General features: G+C 45.3%; 1 long non-coding RNA gene across 1 annotated transcript; it reads left to right on the forward strand.

The window, feature by feature from the left end:
- Window positions 1-4371: 4371 nt before the first annotated feature.
- LOC106959991 (uncharacterized) lies at window positions 4372-4773 on the forward strand. Its single transcript, XR_001427478.1, has 2 exons — window positions 4372-4532; window positions 4628-4773. It is a non-coding gene; the product is annotated as an uncharacterized LOC106959991 (long non-coding RNA).
- The last annotated feature ends 13741 nt before the right edge of the window (window positions 4774-18514 follow it).

Consider the following 18514-nt stretch of genomic DNA (forward strand, 5'->3'; position numbering starts at 1 on the left):
GACCAGAACTCCTCCACAGCGAAGTGGGAGACGGGGTGTACTTACTTACCAGCCGTAGCTCTGTGTTTACGGGAAACGTCTCGGCCTGAAGACGCAGTCGGACCCGGTTTAATGGAGGTAACCGGTGCAGAACAGCAGCTTGGTAATTGAGTCCCTCTGGGGCTCCTGTAGGTGGGCTGGAGCCGCTCTGGGACCAGAAGGTGTCGGGATAAAAGCCTCCATTACGGTCCGCCGTTCTGGAGCGGCGGCGGCTCCGCCTCGCCTCGGGCTCGGCTCGGCTCTAACGCGATTACCAGGCGGCTTGATGAATCGTCTGTCAGAGGAAGTTAAAAGGCGCATTAGATGTTGGGACTCTCAGGCACTTAACCTGATTAGGTCCAACGGGTCTGTGTGGCAGAACGCGGCAGGAAACGGGCCAAAGATCGACACTTTCAGCTCCAAACTTTATTTGGCGAAAACAAAGGAGAGAAACATCTGAAGGATCCAGACAAAGAAAGCAGCAGATCGTCGGTTCAGGTCTCCAGACAACAACATCGCTGATCTGCCGTTTCTGTTTGTTCACAGCCTCATGTGGGCTCTGCTGTCCGAGGAGACAAAGGTCAGAGGTCAAACCAGAAAGAAAACTCCTCCTGACCTCCTGCTCAAAGGATTCTGCTGCCGTCGGATGAAACTTGTGTCTTCCTTCCACAGCGATCAGCATCAGGAGTCCTGGTCTTAGTCCATCCCTCCCACCAGGATCCAACCGTCTGCCGGGTTCAACCACTCTGACCGGCGAGGTCATCAGATCGCCAACGGCTCCTGGAGTCGACCTTTAGGCTTACATCCACCCACACCAATGTTAGCCATTAGATAATCTGAATAAGACTGATCCATAACCGAGGAACTGAAACCAAGCAACGGTTCTTAGGAGAGGAAGATCTGCTGAAGGGATCAGAGGATTCTTCACCTCAACAATGCAAAGCATCGGACTCATTACTGGAGTCTAGATCGATTTATTCTCCATCTAAGAGCTATTCAATGCATGTTCGCAGTTTCCATCTCCAGAAAATTAGCTTCCTGTTGGAGAGTTACTGCATGAACAACGTCTTCAAGCTGCAACAAGTTATTTAACTCTAACTGATGCAACAAGCAGCTCCTCGTTTCTTAAAGACACGTCCTGTGGTCGTGGAAAAGATGTTAGTCTGCTTAAGAAGGGTCAGATTATTGCCATCAAGCAGAGAAAACATGAAGGAGATGCAGAAATGACTAAAGTATGGTTGAGAACTGTCCAACGTGTTATTAAAAACAGGAAGCATGAAGAGGAACCGTCATCTCTGAGGAAGAAATGAATGACTGTGACATCAAACTGAAGAAGAACAACAGTAGAAGTCCTGGTTGTGTTTAACAGTGAAAGTAAGAGCCTTTCCAATGTGAGAGGAACTGAAGGGTTTGGGACTGAACAGCTGTAGCCATAAGAAAACCACAGATCAGTGAGGCTGACCAGACAAAAAGGCCTTTCAGTCGGCAAGGCAGGATAAAGACGGGAGAGACGGATGGAGGTCATGTGATCTGATGAGTCCAGATTCACCCTCTTCCAGAGTGACGGACGCTTCAGGGTAAGAAGAGAGGCAGGTGAAGTGATGCACCCATCATGCCTGGTGTCTGCTGTATCAGTCTGTGGGGACAGGTCAAAGTTCAGTAGCATCCTGAGGTCAGGTGACTACCTGGAGACACTGAATGACGAGATTATTCCTTCAGAGGATCGTTTCTTCGCTGATGACACATTGATATTCCAAGATAACAACACAAGGATTCATCGGACTCAGATTGTGAAAGAGTGGGTCAGGAGGCCACAGAGTCCGGACCTGAACCCCACGGAGGACCTTTGGGGTGTTCTGGAGACTTTGATCAGTGGCCGGACACATCACCAAATCTTCTTTGCCACAGCAAATGTTTGCCATGATGGAGGTTTAAGGAGTTCCAGCAAAATATTAGAGTGTTATCTTTTTCTTTTGGTGGGAACTTTCTTTTTGGCCAGGCAGCATCTAGCTGCTTTCTTGCCTGAGGTCCTCTGTCCGATAGATGGTTGGATCTCTGAAACCTCCTGTAAAAGCCATAAAGGGTTTAAACTGAAGGGATAAATCCTTGAATCAGACTCAGAGTTTGATCTCGTGACTTTATAGATACCTAAAACACCAAAGATGAAGCAGCAGAAACAGAAACTGGCTGGTTCCCAGAGAGGAAACCTGCACCAGTGCTCCTTCAGCCTGAGATCGTCCTGGGGGGGGTCGGCGGTTCTGATGGGGTCATGGACCTCACTCAACAGACAGCAGAGCGGGTCAGCACTCGGTTCAGGTGAGAGGAAGAAAAACAAGCAGCGCTGCAGTTTGTGGAGCGTCGTGGCAGCAGCTCTGCTGACACATGCGGCCTCTGAAAGGCCCAGAGATGCTCTGGAGGGGTCAACGGCGCGCTGCCTCAATGCATTCCTTCCTTCCCCCTGAGCTTCTGTCTTTCTCTCGTTTCTTTTCTTCTGCTGCGGCGGGGTGAGGAGGGCGCTGCTGGAGCTTGAGAAAATAAAAACTTCTCAAAGACGGGGAGAGAGGAGGGAGGGCTCAAGGTAAAATGTTTCACCGTGGGCCAGCCTGTCACTCAGCGTGATTAATGGGCCGCTCGGGGAGAACCGGCGCGTTCCGAATGAGAAATATGACTTCTAGCTGCTAATTTGATTAGCATCGAGCCGCTACTGAGACGTTCTCTTCTGCAGCCACATTCGTTTACCGCTGAGAAAGTTTGAATCAGAAGGAAGCTTCAGTCTGAGTTTTGATTGACGTCCCGTCAGCGCCAAAAGGTCCAGACAGGAGTGGAGGGGAGCGGGTCCCCCACGGCCGGCCCTTCAACACCAGCTGGGCTCCTGCAGCTGTCAATCACTGGGACAATGCCCAGCAGGGGGCCGGTCCACCAAGCCTCGCTCCGCAACACCGCAGCCTGACAAAGCATCACTTCCTGCTGTATTAAACCACAGGTTTCATGTGAAAGCTGGACCAGCTGGCTGAACAAACGCTGCAGGAGAAACTACAACCACCAGGGGGCACTGGAGAGAAACTATTAATCAGATTCATTTGGTCTCAGTTTGAAAGCAAAACTCTGAAAAACAAGGAATCCAGGAGAAACATCTGAACTCCATTCACAAAATGATACAACTCTGGATAATTCTTAGAGTTCATTCCCACCAGACCTGTTTAGTTCACTTTAATCAAACTCCAGTCTGTTTGCCTATACAGTTTGATTTGTTTGGGGAGGTGTGAATGAGTAACTGACCAAAACAACAAGCAAACCTCAGTCTGGGTTTGGTTGAAGTGAACTCTGGTGCTGTTTGAATGAACATATGAACACCAAGCGGACCGGACCGCTCCAAAAGCAGGAAATGGACTACAGTGCAAGGCATTCTGGGTAAATACAACAAAAACAAACGTGTGAGTCTGGCTCCAGCAGGACAAATGACTCATGATTTTTAGCCAAAGACTAAAGAGAAATCCTCCAGCCGCTAAAATCTGACGCCTCCATCTTGTTTCCATCTGGTGAAGAAGGAAGTTGCTCTCAGTGTCTTCAGAGGTTTTTGGGTTCTTGGTGCAGCGCCCCCACAGGCCGGGAGGGGAACAGGCTGGTTTGACTCAGAGCCACAGCAGCTGCAGGTGGAGCAGATGATGGAGTTCTGGTTCCACCTGTGGCGAACTCCAAACTTTAGAAACACCAGAAATTCTGGTTTCAATGAAGTTAATCAGGATTTTATGTGACAGACAAAAATCCAGGAGGATCCTGTGTGACCTCTTGTGAAAACGGCTCAGAACCGTTTTCATCATCTCCCTTCACATTCTGACGATTTTTCTCACAATAGAGTCTGGAGGAATCTCCCCCCACAGAGGGTGAAACAGCCATAAACATGTTTTTAAGGCGCACTCCTTTAGAGACATCAGACTTAATTCAGCAGCAAATTAGAGGGAAAATTCAGAACAAAGGTGACAACATGTTGTCTCTCTTTTCTCTGTGCAGCGGTTTGACCCGACTGGAGGATCTGCTCTGACACCGTGAAGAGAAAAGTGATTAAAGCTGAATGCAACTGATCAAAGCTTCCCAGAAATAACAAGAACATGAGTCTGGCACATAAAAGCAGGAGGAGAGGCATCAGCAGACATCCTGGAATAAAGAGGCAAACCCACGCCTGACTGCGCTCCACTGCTGCTCAACACAAACACACTCAGCCGCTGCCCTGAAAGACACGAACAAGTGTGGCGGCGACGCCTTGCACGCCTGGCTGCGGCGGCTCAACGCGCCAAACGCCCACAGAGGAGGTGAGCCGGGGATCACGGAGAACCAGGAGGCTTAGGAAGACAAACTCACGCAGGACAAGTGGTGATTATCAGCGTTTGTGTCTCCAGGCTCCACCCGGCCGTCTCCAGGGAGATTTGTGTCCACACGTCGAGGTCTGCATGACTTTTCGGGTGTTTGTGGAGCCTGGAAGGTCTCAGGTGATGTTTGTCCGTTCCCTGGTGGAGGTAAAGGTTTTTTTTGGTTTTTTTGCTCTGCTGTTAGCGGATCTGAGCGCTGAACCGTGGAGCAGCAGAGTAATTGTCTCTTTCCTCCGTAACAGGATTAGGAGCCCAGCGGTGTGGCGGGTTCAGGCCTCCGGTCAGCCGGGGTCAGCGGCTCCTGCTGCTCAGCTTCTAGACCTGGAGGGTCCAGGAAGGAGAAAACCTGGAAAACAAACACAACGTCCACAGGCAGAATCAAGGAGAGCAAAATTACTCAGAAACTCAGAGTTTGGTTCCATCGGTGCTGCTGGTTCAAGCTGGAGGACGTCTGCTCCTGGTCTTATGTTTGAAAGCTTCACCTCGACTCAACCAATCAAAACTAACTCTGCCATAAACAGTTTATCCATCAGAATGATGCTACAAGCTAACTAACGCCTTCATCTCAATGATGTCAAGGCTCAACCATGTAAAAGCTGCAGACCAGACTTTAACTTCAGGTAATTAATTATGCATTAAACTTTGTAACACAACTAAACACTTTTTTTTTTACATACAAAAGTTCCAACTGGAACCTTTGCATTCACGTATTTCTGGTTCGTCAGTAATTCTGACGCACAAAGGCCATCCGCTAACACGAATATTTCCACTGTTTTCTTTACATTTATAACATTTTAACATTTCCACATGTATCTACTCCAAACCAGATCAATTTAAAGCAAAGTGCTGGAAGAGGAGGAACCGTCATCACAGGTTTCAGTTGCACAAACCTAATGATCCAGTTTGGAGTTAATCCTGCATACGTGTGAACACTCTCACTAATCTAATCTGGTTCAGCTTAATGAGACTTTAGTCCAGAATGTAAATGTCTCTGAGCTGCTTCTGTAAATGTTGACCTGGTCATCATTCGGACTGGTGGAGGGAGGCGGGTTTAATGCTTACAGCTTATTTATTTTCTCATTAGCATCAGGATTAGATGTGTGTGTTATCAGTGGCAGAGCTGATAGCAGTAATGGAGGCCTGCTGTCTGTACGGGGCTGCAGATTAAACCCACTGGTTTAGGTTGAACCGGTGGTGAAGCAGAACCACACCAACTGGACCCGGATCAGTTCCTCAGAGGTTCTCCAGAAGGAACCAGGAGAAAACCCAAATACTGAGCTATGAAAAGACGGTCGGAGCTCAAACTTTAATGGATTTTACTCAAATTTAATGTGAAAAACCAAAACAAAGCCGTGCATAATAGAAGTAACTTTGCTGCTAAGTTACCGGATAAATAGACATGTGAGCTGAACAACAGAGATATTTACAGTTTTTAATCTGTTATTCAACCATCAGATTGGAACAAAGTGTTGTTCTCCATTAAGCTGTCCAGAGTTTCTTTAGAAATGTGACTGTGGACGCTGACATTAGCATTAGCTGCTACATTTTTAGCATTGAGATGCTACTTTAGGCTTGAATAGTTTCACTGATAGGCTAACTGCTGTTAGCGGATGTTGGTTGTGCATCAGATTTACAGCTGTACCAGAAACACATGAACACAAAGGTTCCACTCTGAACTTTTGTATGTAAAAAAATCTGACATTAATTGCATGAAACATTTTAACACGTTAAATTGTCTGTAGTGAAAGTAAATGTTTATATTTCCAAATACAAACATGAGAGGTTTGGTGTGTGTTTGTGTCATGATGCTGCCACTTCCACTTGTTCTGTTTTTAATGAAATCCCAAAGCTTTGCAGGTTTCTCATGACTGCAGAGTTCCTGCAGGCCTCCTGGTGGGTCATGTGATGGTTCTGGTTCCAGGTTCTGGTTCCAGGCTGTGGTTCCAGGTTCTGGTTCCAGGTTCTGGTTCCAGGTTCTGGTTCCAGGTTCTGGTTCCAGACAGACCACATGTAATCAGAAGTTTCAGGAAAAGCCGGAGGATCCCTGCAGAGTTTGGTTTTTACCTGATGAGCTGTGAGGCTGATCTGTTTCTCCTCATCGTTCTTCGCCGCCATGTTGTCGTTTCAGCATCTGCAGGTTTTCTGTAGTATTTGTGTCCAAACATCAGGTTGGAGCTGATCTGAAGGATTTCCTCGTCACGGCTGAAGAATGTGAGCGATCTCTGAAATAAACGCTGCAGATCTGTTACTGCCTGCTAGCAGCTGCAGCCGCATAACTTGACCTGTTTTGTAAACAGAAATGTTTCTGAATGTCAAACATGAACCACAAACATGAGCTCAGGCATCTTTCAGTTGCCTTAAACTCAAACAAACACACAGATACACGTCTGCGTCTCTTCATTTTAACTTAGAGATTTTATCTCTAAGTATTGCAAACTTTGTAAATGATTCCCTTCCTTTGTGTTGGAGCTTGTTGAGCAAGGATTAAATTCTGACACATAAACATCAGGAATGTTTTAGGATCCATGGATCAGGACGGAGCAGAAACCATCCCAGTCTGACCAGTTCTACGGCCCGTTATACTGGTTCTACGCTGGTACTGCTCGTCTGTCATTTTATCGTTTTCCTTCCATTTTTATTGAAGAAATCATAAAATGAAACATTTATGATTTATCCCAACAGATCTTTCAGTTTCTTCACATCATGCAAAGTTAATCTGAATAAATAAAAAACATCTTTTAAATGGAAATGTTCTTAATTACTAGACAAAAGTAACATCTGAATAGATTTTAAAAAAAGCTTTCTAAGAGTGGCCTAGTCAAAGTCTGGACATAAATCCAGTAAAGGTGATCTGGCATAACTTTAAACAACTGTTGTTGAAAAACTCTGAATAGGAAGTGACTCCTGATGATGCTCAGTCGTTCTACTGGTTTCACTGGTGATTTATTTAGTGTTTTTTTCATCCATCTCATCTCAAACATCCGTCACCAAACGTCTCCTTGCTGCTCTTCCTCTGCTCACCTGTACAGGATGTCAGTGACATATAACAGTCACACGGAGCAGAGAGGTCCTGGTGAAATGTCGGAGCTGATTCACCAAACGGGTCGGGTTCTGTGAGGTCGTGACCTCATCACCACGCCGCTCCGGAGCGATCCGTCTGTCATCGCAGAGGAAAGTCGTGCTGGAATGATCCCGTATTGATGCCTACATTGTGCAGGCCCTGAGCCGGTTCCCTCCTCGGCGGAGGAGGGAACCAACCTGTCTGTGTTGGTTTTGGACGTTTCTGAGCCACAGAAATCTGAAAATCACTGTCAAAACAGACACCTACACCTGGGATTGTTTCCTAATGAGCCTCGGTTACAGCTTGTTGCCGTCACGCCCTGCAGGCCCATGTGGCTCTGCTCCAGCTCCACCAGCATTCCCAGTTCCACACCAGCTGTGGTTTACTGGGAAACATCACAGAGGCTCAAAATGTAGAAGTCGGAGCTGAAATGTGAACAAATTTGTTTGCTTCACTGCATATTGTGGTTTTCTTAAATCCTGGAGTGTTTTGTATGACAGAGTATTAGGACTACGCTAAAAAGGTTTAAAAAATAAAATTACAAGAATAAAGTCATATTACTTTATTGTTGTAATACTGACTTTAATTTCAGAATATTATGGCTCGTATTATTATGATTTTATTCTCGTAACGTCGCAGCAGAGTTCGTTTCAGACGTGAATTTAGTGATGAAATGTGATATAAAAGCTCAGCAACACAAATTATTGTATGTTTACAGAGAGAAATGAGCTAACATCAGTTTCACTGATCACAGAATAGGTCACAGTTCAGTTTTTGAGAAAAACTTGATGAAAGTGAGGGAGTTGAGCCCCCAGCCCCCCACGGTGCGCCGCCGCCCCTCCAGCTCCTGACATCTTTATTTATCTGTGGGATTAAAGCCCAGTTCTCCAGGAAACACCTCCGTCCGGGCTTAAAGGTTCAAGGCGACTCTCTCTGCTCACCCCAGGGTGCGTTCTAGCCGTCAGCACTCGGGCGAGATGCAATTAGTGTCGGGGTCAGAGGTCACGGCAGGATTTAAGCCTGAGACCTGCTGGTCAGTCAACAGACCTGGGATCAAATCCCCGAGGAGTCCGGGGACAGAAGTCCGCCGCTGACAGATCAGCGCCGACACAAACATGCGTCCGCAGATCTGATGTGGCGACAAAAAGCTTTCAGAGCGAAAAGAGGGAAGCAGAAACGACACGGAGGATTCTGACGGTTTCTGAGACGAATCGCCTCAGAAACCGTACAGCTGCTTCTTCCTGCTTTATGCTGAACTCATCTTCCAGTCAGACATCAAACTTTACTGTGAAGCTAAAAAACGACTTTCTGCACAGATTTCAGGGTTGAGGAAGAGGAGGGAACAACTGCTGGACTCAATGGCCTGCAGTCCTAATCCAAGGTTCGGTTCTGATGGAACGTCCCACATGTTCCCACGTTTCCAACCAGCTGTTGGAAAACCTCCAAAGAAACATTCAAACTGCATATTTCAACAGTTCAGACACCAAATAAACCTTAACATGATGTAACACGTCCAGCGGAAACCGTCTTAGTGCTTCCACAGAAACTAGCATCAGCAGGTCAGCCAATCAGAGCCGAGGAAAAATGGCTCCTGGAAACCCTGACCAACAGCGTAGCGAGCAGCAGTAGCATTGTTGCTAAGTATTTTAGTTTTTCAAACTGAATTTTCTTTGGAAAATCTGGGGGGGAAATCTGGAAAAAGGCTAATTTAGATTTATTAGACTTTTATTCTAGATCCAGTAGTTTCTATAAAACAAACAAAAAATTACAAACACAGCAGCAAAACAAGCAACTAGAGATTTGACTCAATTAAATAAGCTAATAAAACGAGTTAAAAACAAAATCGTTTCATGAGATTTGAATTGTTAAAGTGAATCAAAGCTCCAGATCCTGTTTCAACTTTCTGAGCTTTTTGCATGTTTCTAATAATCCCTGGAAATGTTATTCACTGCTTTATTTTGGTTTCTAGAGAAAAACTGCAGTTTCTGGGAATCTGATGAACACCGTTTGGTGAAACAGCTGCCAGCCATTCAGCATCGAGGTTCTGGGTTCACATCCCGTCCTTTAGGTCTTTATGAATGGACATTATTTGTTCTTGGTATTTTGGCTCCTCAGTCCAGAAACAGCCTGTTAGTTTGGTTGTTCTCTCTGGATTGTCCTCAGTGTGTGAGGTGGTTCTCTGTCTCCTGCCTCTGGTTCCTCTCTGCCTTTAGAAGAAATGATCGTCGTTAATCTCTGGTGTCATTTTTTTCCAGATTCTATAAACTCTGTGTTAATCTGCCTCAGGCTCGATGAAGATAAAGGTATTGTTTAATATCTGCAGCCGCCATCAGTCATTACTGGAGTTATTGAGCAACAAGTGGTGGAAACAGATTTATTTCTTGTATCTGTGGCGTTCGCCGCAGACGCCTGCTCTCCCCTGAAGCTCATTCCTTCACCGTGGAACATTCCTGTCCTGTCAGGACTTCATGCAGCATCATTCAGTCCAATCAGATCAGATCAATACCAGATTAGATCAATGCTTCCATCCTGACTGATTTATTAACTCATTCTGTTCACACTGAGCAAATCCGTCCTCTGTTTTCACTATGCAGCGTAGAAAATTACCTTTTATTAGTGCAGAAACATCTAAAGTTTTCCCTCCACATGCAGACGGCTTCATCCTGGTGTTCCTGAAGCCACCAGGCGGTGGAGGTCAGAGGGCGGGGGGCGGCGCTGGTGTCCATGGCTCTGCAGACTGAAAGACTCGGCATGCTGCTAAGTCCTTTTTAATACAAAACATTCATGCTAAGCTGACAAAAGCTGTCACCAGGAGACTGGAGGCTGCTGACCCGGAACCACGGCGGAATGAGGAAACGCTCCAACCTGAGCGCCGCTCCAAGGGCCACACACCAGCCAGGCGGGGCTCACCTGAGGGCCACACACCAGCCAGGCGGGGCTCACCTGAGGGCCACACACCAGCCAGGCGGGGCTCACCTGAGGGCCACACACCAGCCAGGCGGGGCTCACCTCAGCGCCGCCTTAAAGATGCTGTATGTAACTTTTATGAAAAATAATGTTTTTACATTTGTTGTCACTGTTTGAGACAGAAAATCTGTGGAAAAAAATAAAGTCTGTCTGCTTTCTCCCAGTGCTAACTAGAAAGAACCAATCAGAGCCAGGAGGAGGGTCTTATCGCTGTCAATCACTCTCTGACTGACAAACCTCTGATTTGCCTCTGTTACACTGCAGCTAGCAGAGGTAGCCATGAATGCTAAGGCTAGCTACCATGGCCATGGATGACGGTGGATAAATGGGTTTCCTGTAACGGTAAGTTGTTTCTACCCATGGCACATTTAGCAGCGAGTACATGAGATTAATTGACAGTGCTAAGCCCCGCCTCCTGGCTCTGATTGGTTGTTTTTGGTCGGGAGTGGTGCATTTCATCAAATGGCAGTAGTAGCTCAGGGAGATCGATCTTTTCACAGATTATCTTTCTCAAACTGTCAAGACATTGTGAGAGTTTTAACAAATCTGCAAAAAACGTTTGTTTGCTTTTAAATAACAGTTATAAAAGGAGATTATTTTACAGAATCCTACGCCAACATCCAAACTGCTTTTGGTTTGTGGTTAGGGTCCCACAGCTTCAGCCTGATTTGGAGCAACAGAATTTGGAGTATTTCTGGTGCAGGAGGTTGAATGTGAACTGAATCTGTTCAGTAAACCCCAGCGGTCCAACATCCAGGTTGAATGACGGTTCTGTAGGAACTAATGTTTCTGCTGGTACCATAACTAAACCCTGTTGGATCTGAACGGTTCTGGTCTTCGGGTCCAAACCAAAGGTAAACCTGTGATGACGGCAGCAGCCAACCTGCTTCATCAACTTGGATCAGCTGGTCTTGACCGGCAGCTGATCTCAGGTCAGAAGCTCTGAGCTTCATTAATGAACTCATGAAGTGTGTGAGAGGTCAAGGCCCACGCAGCGCTGCCTGACAACACACACACACACACACAGATCCAGGCCCCTCCGTCCTGCCAGTTAGCATCTCAGACCTCCTTACTGGTCCTCTGTTCCGCACCAGTAAGCCTTGCTGGTAGCCACCAACTGGCTGCGTGTGAGTTCAATGAAGTTTCACCTTGATGTGGTTTACCTGACGGCATTTAGACCTTTAATAGGACAAACTGATATCCATGTGGTTTTAGGAGATGAAGTGAAGTTTAAAGTCCCACCAGCCCAGTTCAATCCGCTTTAATCCAAATCCAGTCCGTTTGCCTAAAGTCCGGTTCATTTCATGAAGTGTGAATGTGTAAACCTCTCCTGGACCAAGTAAGCGAACTCTAGTTCGGCTTGGTTGAAGTGAACTCTGGTGCTGTTTGAATCTATATGTGAATACCAAGTGGACCGGAGACCGCTCCAAAAGCAGGAAGTGGACTACAGCACATGGCATTCTGGGTAAATACAATGAAAACAAAAGCTGGAGCTTAGCACTAGCGGGAGAAATGACTCGTGTTGTTGTTTCTTTTTACCAAAGACAAAAGAGAAATCCTACAATGGCTAAACTTTCCATTTCACTTTCTATCTGGTGAAGAAGGAAGTTGCTCTCAGTGTCTTCAGAGGTTTCTGTGTCGTTTCCTTCAGTGGTTCTTGGTGCAGCGCCCCCACAGGCCAGGAGGGGAACAGGTTGGTTTGACTCAGAGCCACAGCAGGTAAATCCTCCAGAAGCTGTTTGGACATCAGAGCTGAAACCACTCACTGCTTTAATTTAATTTACTCTATTTTTTGTCTTATTAATGTTTTTAGCTCCAGTATTTGGTATATGTGGAGAAATTTCAAAATCTAAATTAGTTTTTTCTCAGTTTTCTGTACATTTCTTCACTTTCCTTTTATCCAACAGTTCCTGCTCCAGTTTGCTCATAAAGACGATGAATCTCACAATGATCTCTGACAGGTTGAATCAAAATGGTCCTGATGGTGGATAGTAGAAACAATTTGTTTGTTTTTTAGGATGCTCAGGTTTGTTCATAAAGATCCAGACTGTGGCTTAGGAAAGGAAAACACAAACAATCATTTTAAATTGCAACTATTTTACCAAAGATTTATAAAATCCTCAAAGAACAAAATAATCTTTTTTTCCTCTTTGGTTGCAGCAGCCCTGATTCTCTCGGTTTGTCTCTCCTGTTGTGTCTCCAGTCCGTCTGCAGGACTCCGTCTGTCCCTCTGTCTCAGAGCGATGACGGCGGTGAGGAGTTTGGTGCTTCTGCAGCTTGTTTCCACAACAACACATCAGTGATCATCAGCAGCATTTCACTTCCTGCTTTGACATCCAGCAGCTCAACGTGTTCCAGTGTCTCAGGCTCCAATCAGGGACGTGATGAGTTAATGAAAATTACAACAAACAAACAACAGCTGCAGGAAGTCTCTGGGTCTGAAGTCGGATCAGAACCGTCTAGAAGGAAATCTGGTCTTCATCCTCAGCTTCACATGGAGAAACTTTGTCCTGCTGATATTTAAAACTTTGATGATATTCCACTAATGAAGAAAAACACAGTTGCTGTTTTTCCATTGCATAAGCAAAGCAATTAAAATCACATGTGAATCAGTTTGTTCATCCATTTCCTGTCATCTTCATCGTCTGGTTGCTGATCACAACTCGTGTGATGTGAATAAAATTGTTACTTTGCAGATTTTTAAACTAAACCAATTTCAGTTCAACTAAAAAAAACACGTCATTTATTGAAGAACGACTTTTACAAACTGCCATTTTTCCATTAAGTAAATTTATTTTCTTCATTCCAATTTGTGCCGTTTTACGGTGAATGTAAATGCAGCTGCTGGTGTCATTGACTTTGGTGTAGTTTCTGTTGTTCTTACTCATAGAAACTGTTCCTGACCTGGAGCTTATATGGAGTCATTCATGCAGTTTCCATAGAAGGTGCTACATTTTCAGTGTTGGACCAGAAACGTTTCAAACAAACTCAGATAAAATGATCCCAGCTGTGGTCAGTGAGTCCTGAATCCGTCTACAGATCAGAATTTGGATCCACCAGGATGGATCTGGTCGCAGGTCTTAGACGTTCTGTGGTTCTTTATCGGTCAGAACCTTTAAAACCCTAAATGGGACCAAATCAGCATCAAGATGGAGGCATGCTTCCCTTTCCCATGGATCTCCTCTGAGTCTCTGGATGTAAAAAGTTTCTCTGCTCAGATTCTGAACCACCTCAGTAGGTTTGGCCAACGTTTATCCATCTGAAATAAAAGCTCAAATAGTTTTTATTTGAGAAACTTCATGAGTCTCTCTGTTCTCCTCATCAATCTGCATCATGTTGTTCTCATCAGCGGCTCCATCAACCGACCCGTCCATCCATTCATTGTTCGGAGACGCACAACGTGGATTAATCTGCCACCCAGTGCTGCCCTGTTCCCTCGTTCACCCTTCCCGTTCGTGCACAAGAAGAATACCCTCCTCCTCCTCCCTCTGTTTTTCTTTCCCATTCTGTTTCTTCTGCTGCGGGGTGAGCGGCGGGTCGGCCCTATTAGCCGTTTTTCACTGCCAAACAAGACCGGCTTTTATTTCATTCACAGAGGGAGAACCTCACCGCCACTTGTACTCCAGCTGGTTTTCTGACTCCCTTTGATCCTCGGTCATTCATCTGATTTTTCCATGCAGGTTGTAGGTACCAGGGCCACCTAGAAGCCACCAAAGAAGAAGAACTCACTGGACTGACCAACACTCAGAACAATGAGAACATCCAAGGATCTCAGAGAAGATCAACTGAACAATTTACACAAACTGGAAAAGTGTTTCTGTCCCATTTCTAATTAGCTCTATCCCAGAATCATCTGTTCAAGCAATCGCAGGTCAGTCCAAGTTCTTAAGATGTTTCACCACTTATCCAGAAAACCCGAATGGTTCACCTCAGATGGGAGGAACAAAGGAACCATCAGGCTTATCCTGGTAATCGAGCCAGTTCAGCATCAGCGTGATGATTCCCTCAGATTTCCGGTCAGCTTCCTGCTCGCCTGCCAGCCTTCTCATCTGTTCTGCTGTGAACAGACACACCTGGTCCCCATCTGCAGGTATTCCACATTCGGTTCTTCTCTGAACCCGATTGTCTGTCTGTGACAGTAATCAAATACCTCGGCTCTTTGCCTCAGAGAGACCTGCCCAGATGTTTTGGACTCACGTCAAGTTACTGCCAGTACAATCTGACTTTTACATGGAAAAGTCCTTTAGGCCTTCGGGACCCGGGCCGGTCCGGCCGCCGTTGGCCGTGTTGTACTCCGGTCCTGGTTGTGTTCGCACTGAGCAGAGTGCCGCATTGAGAGCAGGCAGGGATCATCATATGAAAACCACATAGATGCCGGCTGAGGCCATCTCCTCAGAGGAACCTCGTTGTCCCGTCCATCTGTACCCGCTCGTTAGGACAGAGGGAGGTGAACTGGACGGGAATGTTATCAGAGTGTTCCTCTGGCTGGCCGGTGGACCGAGGCCTCAGGGAAGCTGGTTCATTTACTTCTGCTTTAGCTTTAACCAAATCAATCAAAACAGATTCTCATCATCGGAGTGTCAGCTCTGATCTGGACTTGCGTCTGGTCCAGCAGAACCTCAGCGCTTCCTTGTCGTATTTCCTCCTGATCGTGAAGCTCCTCGTTCATAGAGTCTCACCAGCTTCTGATCACTTCAGTTGGAGAAACATTCCCTGATTTCAACACTTTGGCTGAAGTGGTGTTTCTAATTGCAGCGTCCAGTGCAGAGAGCAGAGTCACCCTCCACTTTTGTTGATCTACAGAGAATAGAAAGGTCCAAAAGTCTTGTTAGCATTGATGGTAACTAACCAGTCGTATGTTAGCTGCTCACTACATTTAAGCTTCTAGACGTGGTGGAGATGATTTCCAGTCGTCTAGAACCGACAGGACACCAACAGGTGGAACCATGAAGGAGTTACGGCAGCAGAGGATCACCAAGAACCGCTGAGGCTACAGTTCATGTAGACGCACCAAACTGAACAATAACAGTCTGGAGAAACCGCGCTGCTCTGATGAACCTGTGGTTTCACATCCAGATGTTTGGTGGAAACAGCATGAAGCATCGACTGAAGTAGCATTATTCCACTTTAATGTAAACTCAAATTAAGAACATTAAAGCCCTCCATTAGTTGATGAATCTATGGCCATAGAGCTGATCCAGAGAGCTTACATAACTGAGGCCTCAGAGATCAGGACGGACTGAGGTGCATTATGGGATGCAGCAGCTGAACGAGGACAGAGAGAGGTCAACTGGACGGGAATGTTATCAGAGTGTTCCTCTGGCTGGCCGGCGGACCGAGGTCTCGAGGTTACGCTCCGACTGAAACCCTTCCAGGTCCAGAAAAATAATATGTTGATACAGCGTCATCCACCAGGAGCCTGATTACAGGAGGAACGAACTGTTCTCTTTGTTATGATCTCAAATCCGAGAAGCTGTTTGTGTTTTTGCTGAAAATGACAGATTCATTATCTGCAAATGAAGATGATGCAAGTCGGGAGCTTACCTCAGTACCTTAGTTTTGCACTTAGACACCCATGTTAAGTTATACTGACATAATTATTATAATAATAATTAAGCTGTTTACGCTCACAGTTCTAATTTAGTGTAAAGAAACATAAAAGGAAATAAATATATTTTTGGTTTTTCAGATTCCTTCATTTTTATTGGGCCTGTTGGTAAATATGTATAAAAAGCCTGGCAGTAAATCTGCAGCAGCAAAACGTTAGTTTAGGAAAACTCAACGTTCATCTGCGTACATTAAGCTACAGGGAAACAAAATCACTTTAAGAAAATATTGTTTTAAACAGAATTTATGATGCAGCAAATATTTCTGCAGACTAAGAAAATCTGAAGCATTTCTTACAGTTTATACTTATTAAATTTGTTGAGTTTCTCTGAGTCATCCACGACTCATTTTTATCCAGGTTGTGACTCTGATATGAGAGTTAAACTCATTTCTTCAAGGAAAAACAACAGAACCTGGAGTTTAACCACGGAGGTTTATGGGCTCTTGGGGTTGAGCAGGTTTGGTTTTCTTGGACTATAACCGAACCTCCAATGAGCTTTTCAACAACAAACGCTCCAGGTGGATCTGGTATGAAACAAATGAAGATTTAGAAAAGCACAGTGGAGGATCTGTGATCCTGTGGGCCAGGTTCTCTTCTAAAGGTCATGTGAACCTTTTAGTTCTGGGATCATCGACTCTTTGAAATACCAGGACATTTGAATCATCACCTGGTCCTAACTGGGTCTTTCAGCAGAAGGTTCAGCTGTCAAATCCTGCAGACTGACCAATTAACCAATCAGATTTTTAACTGTTTTCTAGCCTCTGGTTTCCAGACCAAAGTTTCCCCTCCAGTAATAGGTGTGGATGATGCTCCACAGGTTTTAAGCCTCAGCTCCTGTCAAATTACTGGAAAATCTCCAAAGAAAATCTTTTTGCCCCCTGCTGTGTGCAGCCGACTCTGAGGGACTCCTCAGGCAGAATCAAGCTGAGCTCGGCGTGTTTCCTCTGATCTGGGCCTCTGATTGCTCCTGCTCAACAATCCTCTGCTTGTGAAGGTCTGTGGTTGCAGAGTCAGCTCAAAGCGGGGCCGCCGGCTGGAGGTGGGCTTTGATTAGACCATGTCCCGCTGCCGTCATTAGGACGCGCTGAGGAGACCCAGCCTAATGGGGGAGACACATCGCCCCTAATTGCCTCAATTTGGGTGAAGCCTTGTGACAGCTTGCTGGTGAGGAAGGGCACAAACAAGGTCAATTGTCCTGCGCCTGAATGCTAAACTCATTTCTGATGTGTTTCTGATTGACCGAGTAGACACTAATGAACAAGGAAGGGTCATTATTCCGGAGTTCAGGGAGTACGGAAGCACACGGAGCCCGGTTTTCTGCTTCGGTGGGCCGACGTCGGAGGATGAAATCATATCATTTCAGATTACGTTACTCCGACGTCAGTCTGTGTCACTTGGAAAATGACAAGCGCTTCCCATGACCCTCTGTCTCCTTTTCAGGCCTCAGGCAGAAACCAGCAGAACTGATGAGACGTTTTCCTCAGTAAAACCTGAAACCCATCAGTGGAAACGGTTTCCAAACTTTCCCTCAGGTTTGAAACGACTGCTTGGATCTTCTGCTTTTCTGACTGCAGACAGGAACAGGGAGGTTTTCCCTCAGCCAATCAGAGCACGCACTCGTCATCGCCACGCCGATCCGACCCGGTCCAGGAGAAACTCTAAATATCACCTGGTTACTGGTTCTGGAGTGGGAACCAACAGACTGCAGCAGGGGTCGCGACCTTTACTCCACCTAAATAAAACTCACTCAGAGCTGCAAATGTCACAGGACTTTCTGAAACTTAAAATGTTAGACAAATATCTACTATAGGAAAGTTGTTATTTTTAAAGAACCACCATTTTATTTCTATTTTTAGAATTTAAAATAAAAGCCATAAAATTTACCAAAAGTGAGGATGGATCTTTTTTTTTTTTGTGGGATGGAAAATGATGTAAAAAATAATAAAAAGGCCCAAAAACCTTATGAACAGATTTAACAAAATACTAGTTCCTTAAGTATCGACTTAAGTTTAATGCAAATATTGTAGGAATAAACTGAAAACCTTAAAAACCGACATTTGTTATAATAACCAAATTTAAAAATATTTTTTTAGCCAAAGTTATAAAGAACAATTGTGGAAAGTCCAAAGAGCCACTTGCAGCAGAACATTATGTCCAGTGATAAACCAGAACTTCTGGACCTTCAAGTTCATTTTCACTGATGTCAACATTTATTAAATCTTCTTGTTCTTTGCATTTCAATAAAATACAAAACTTTGATTTGCAATAATTTCAGATTTTTTTCCAAGAAAAGCTCAGAAAATTCTCCAAATCTTTTCTTTTTGATAATAATATTAGTAACAGTAATATTTCAACGTTACATTTTCCACTTAATCTTATAAACCAGCTGAGTGAAGAAAGGAGATGAAGTGGAGGAAGCAGAGGGGTGGTGTGTCTGTCTGTCTGTCTGTCTGTCTGTCTGTCTGTCTGTCTGTCTGTGTCTGTCTGTCTGTC

The sequence above is a fragment of the Poecilia latipinna genome, unplaced genomic scaffold (genome assembly GCF_001443285.1).
Source record: "Poecilia latipinna isolate Pla-1442-1.1 unplaced genomic scaffold, P_latipinna-1.0 Scaffold1143, whole genome shotgun sequence".
NCBI lineage: Eukaryota > Metazoa > Chordata > Actinopteri > Cyprinodontiformes > Poeciliidae > Poecilia > Poecilia latipinna.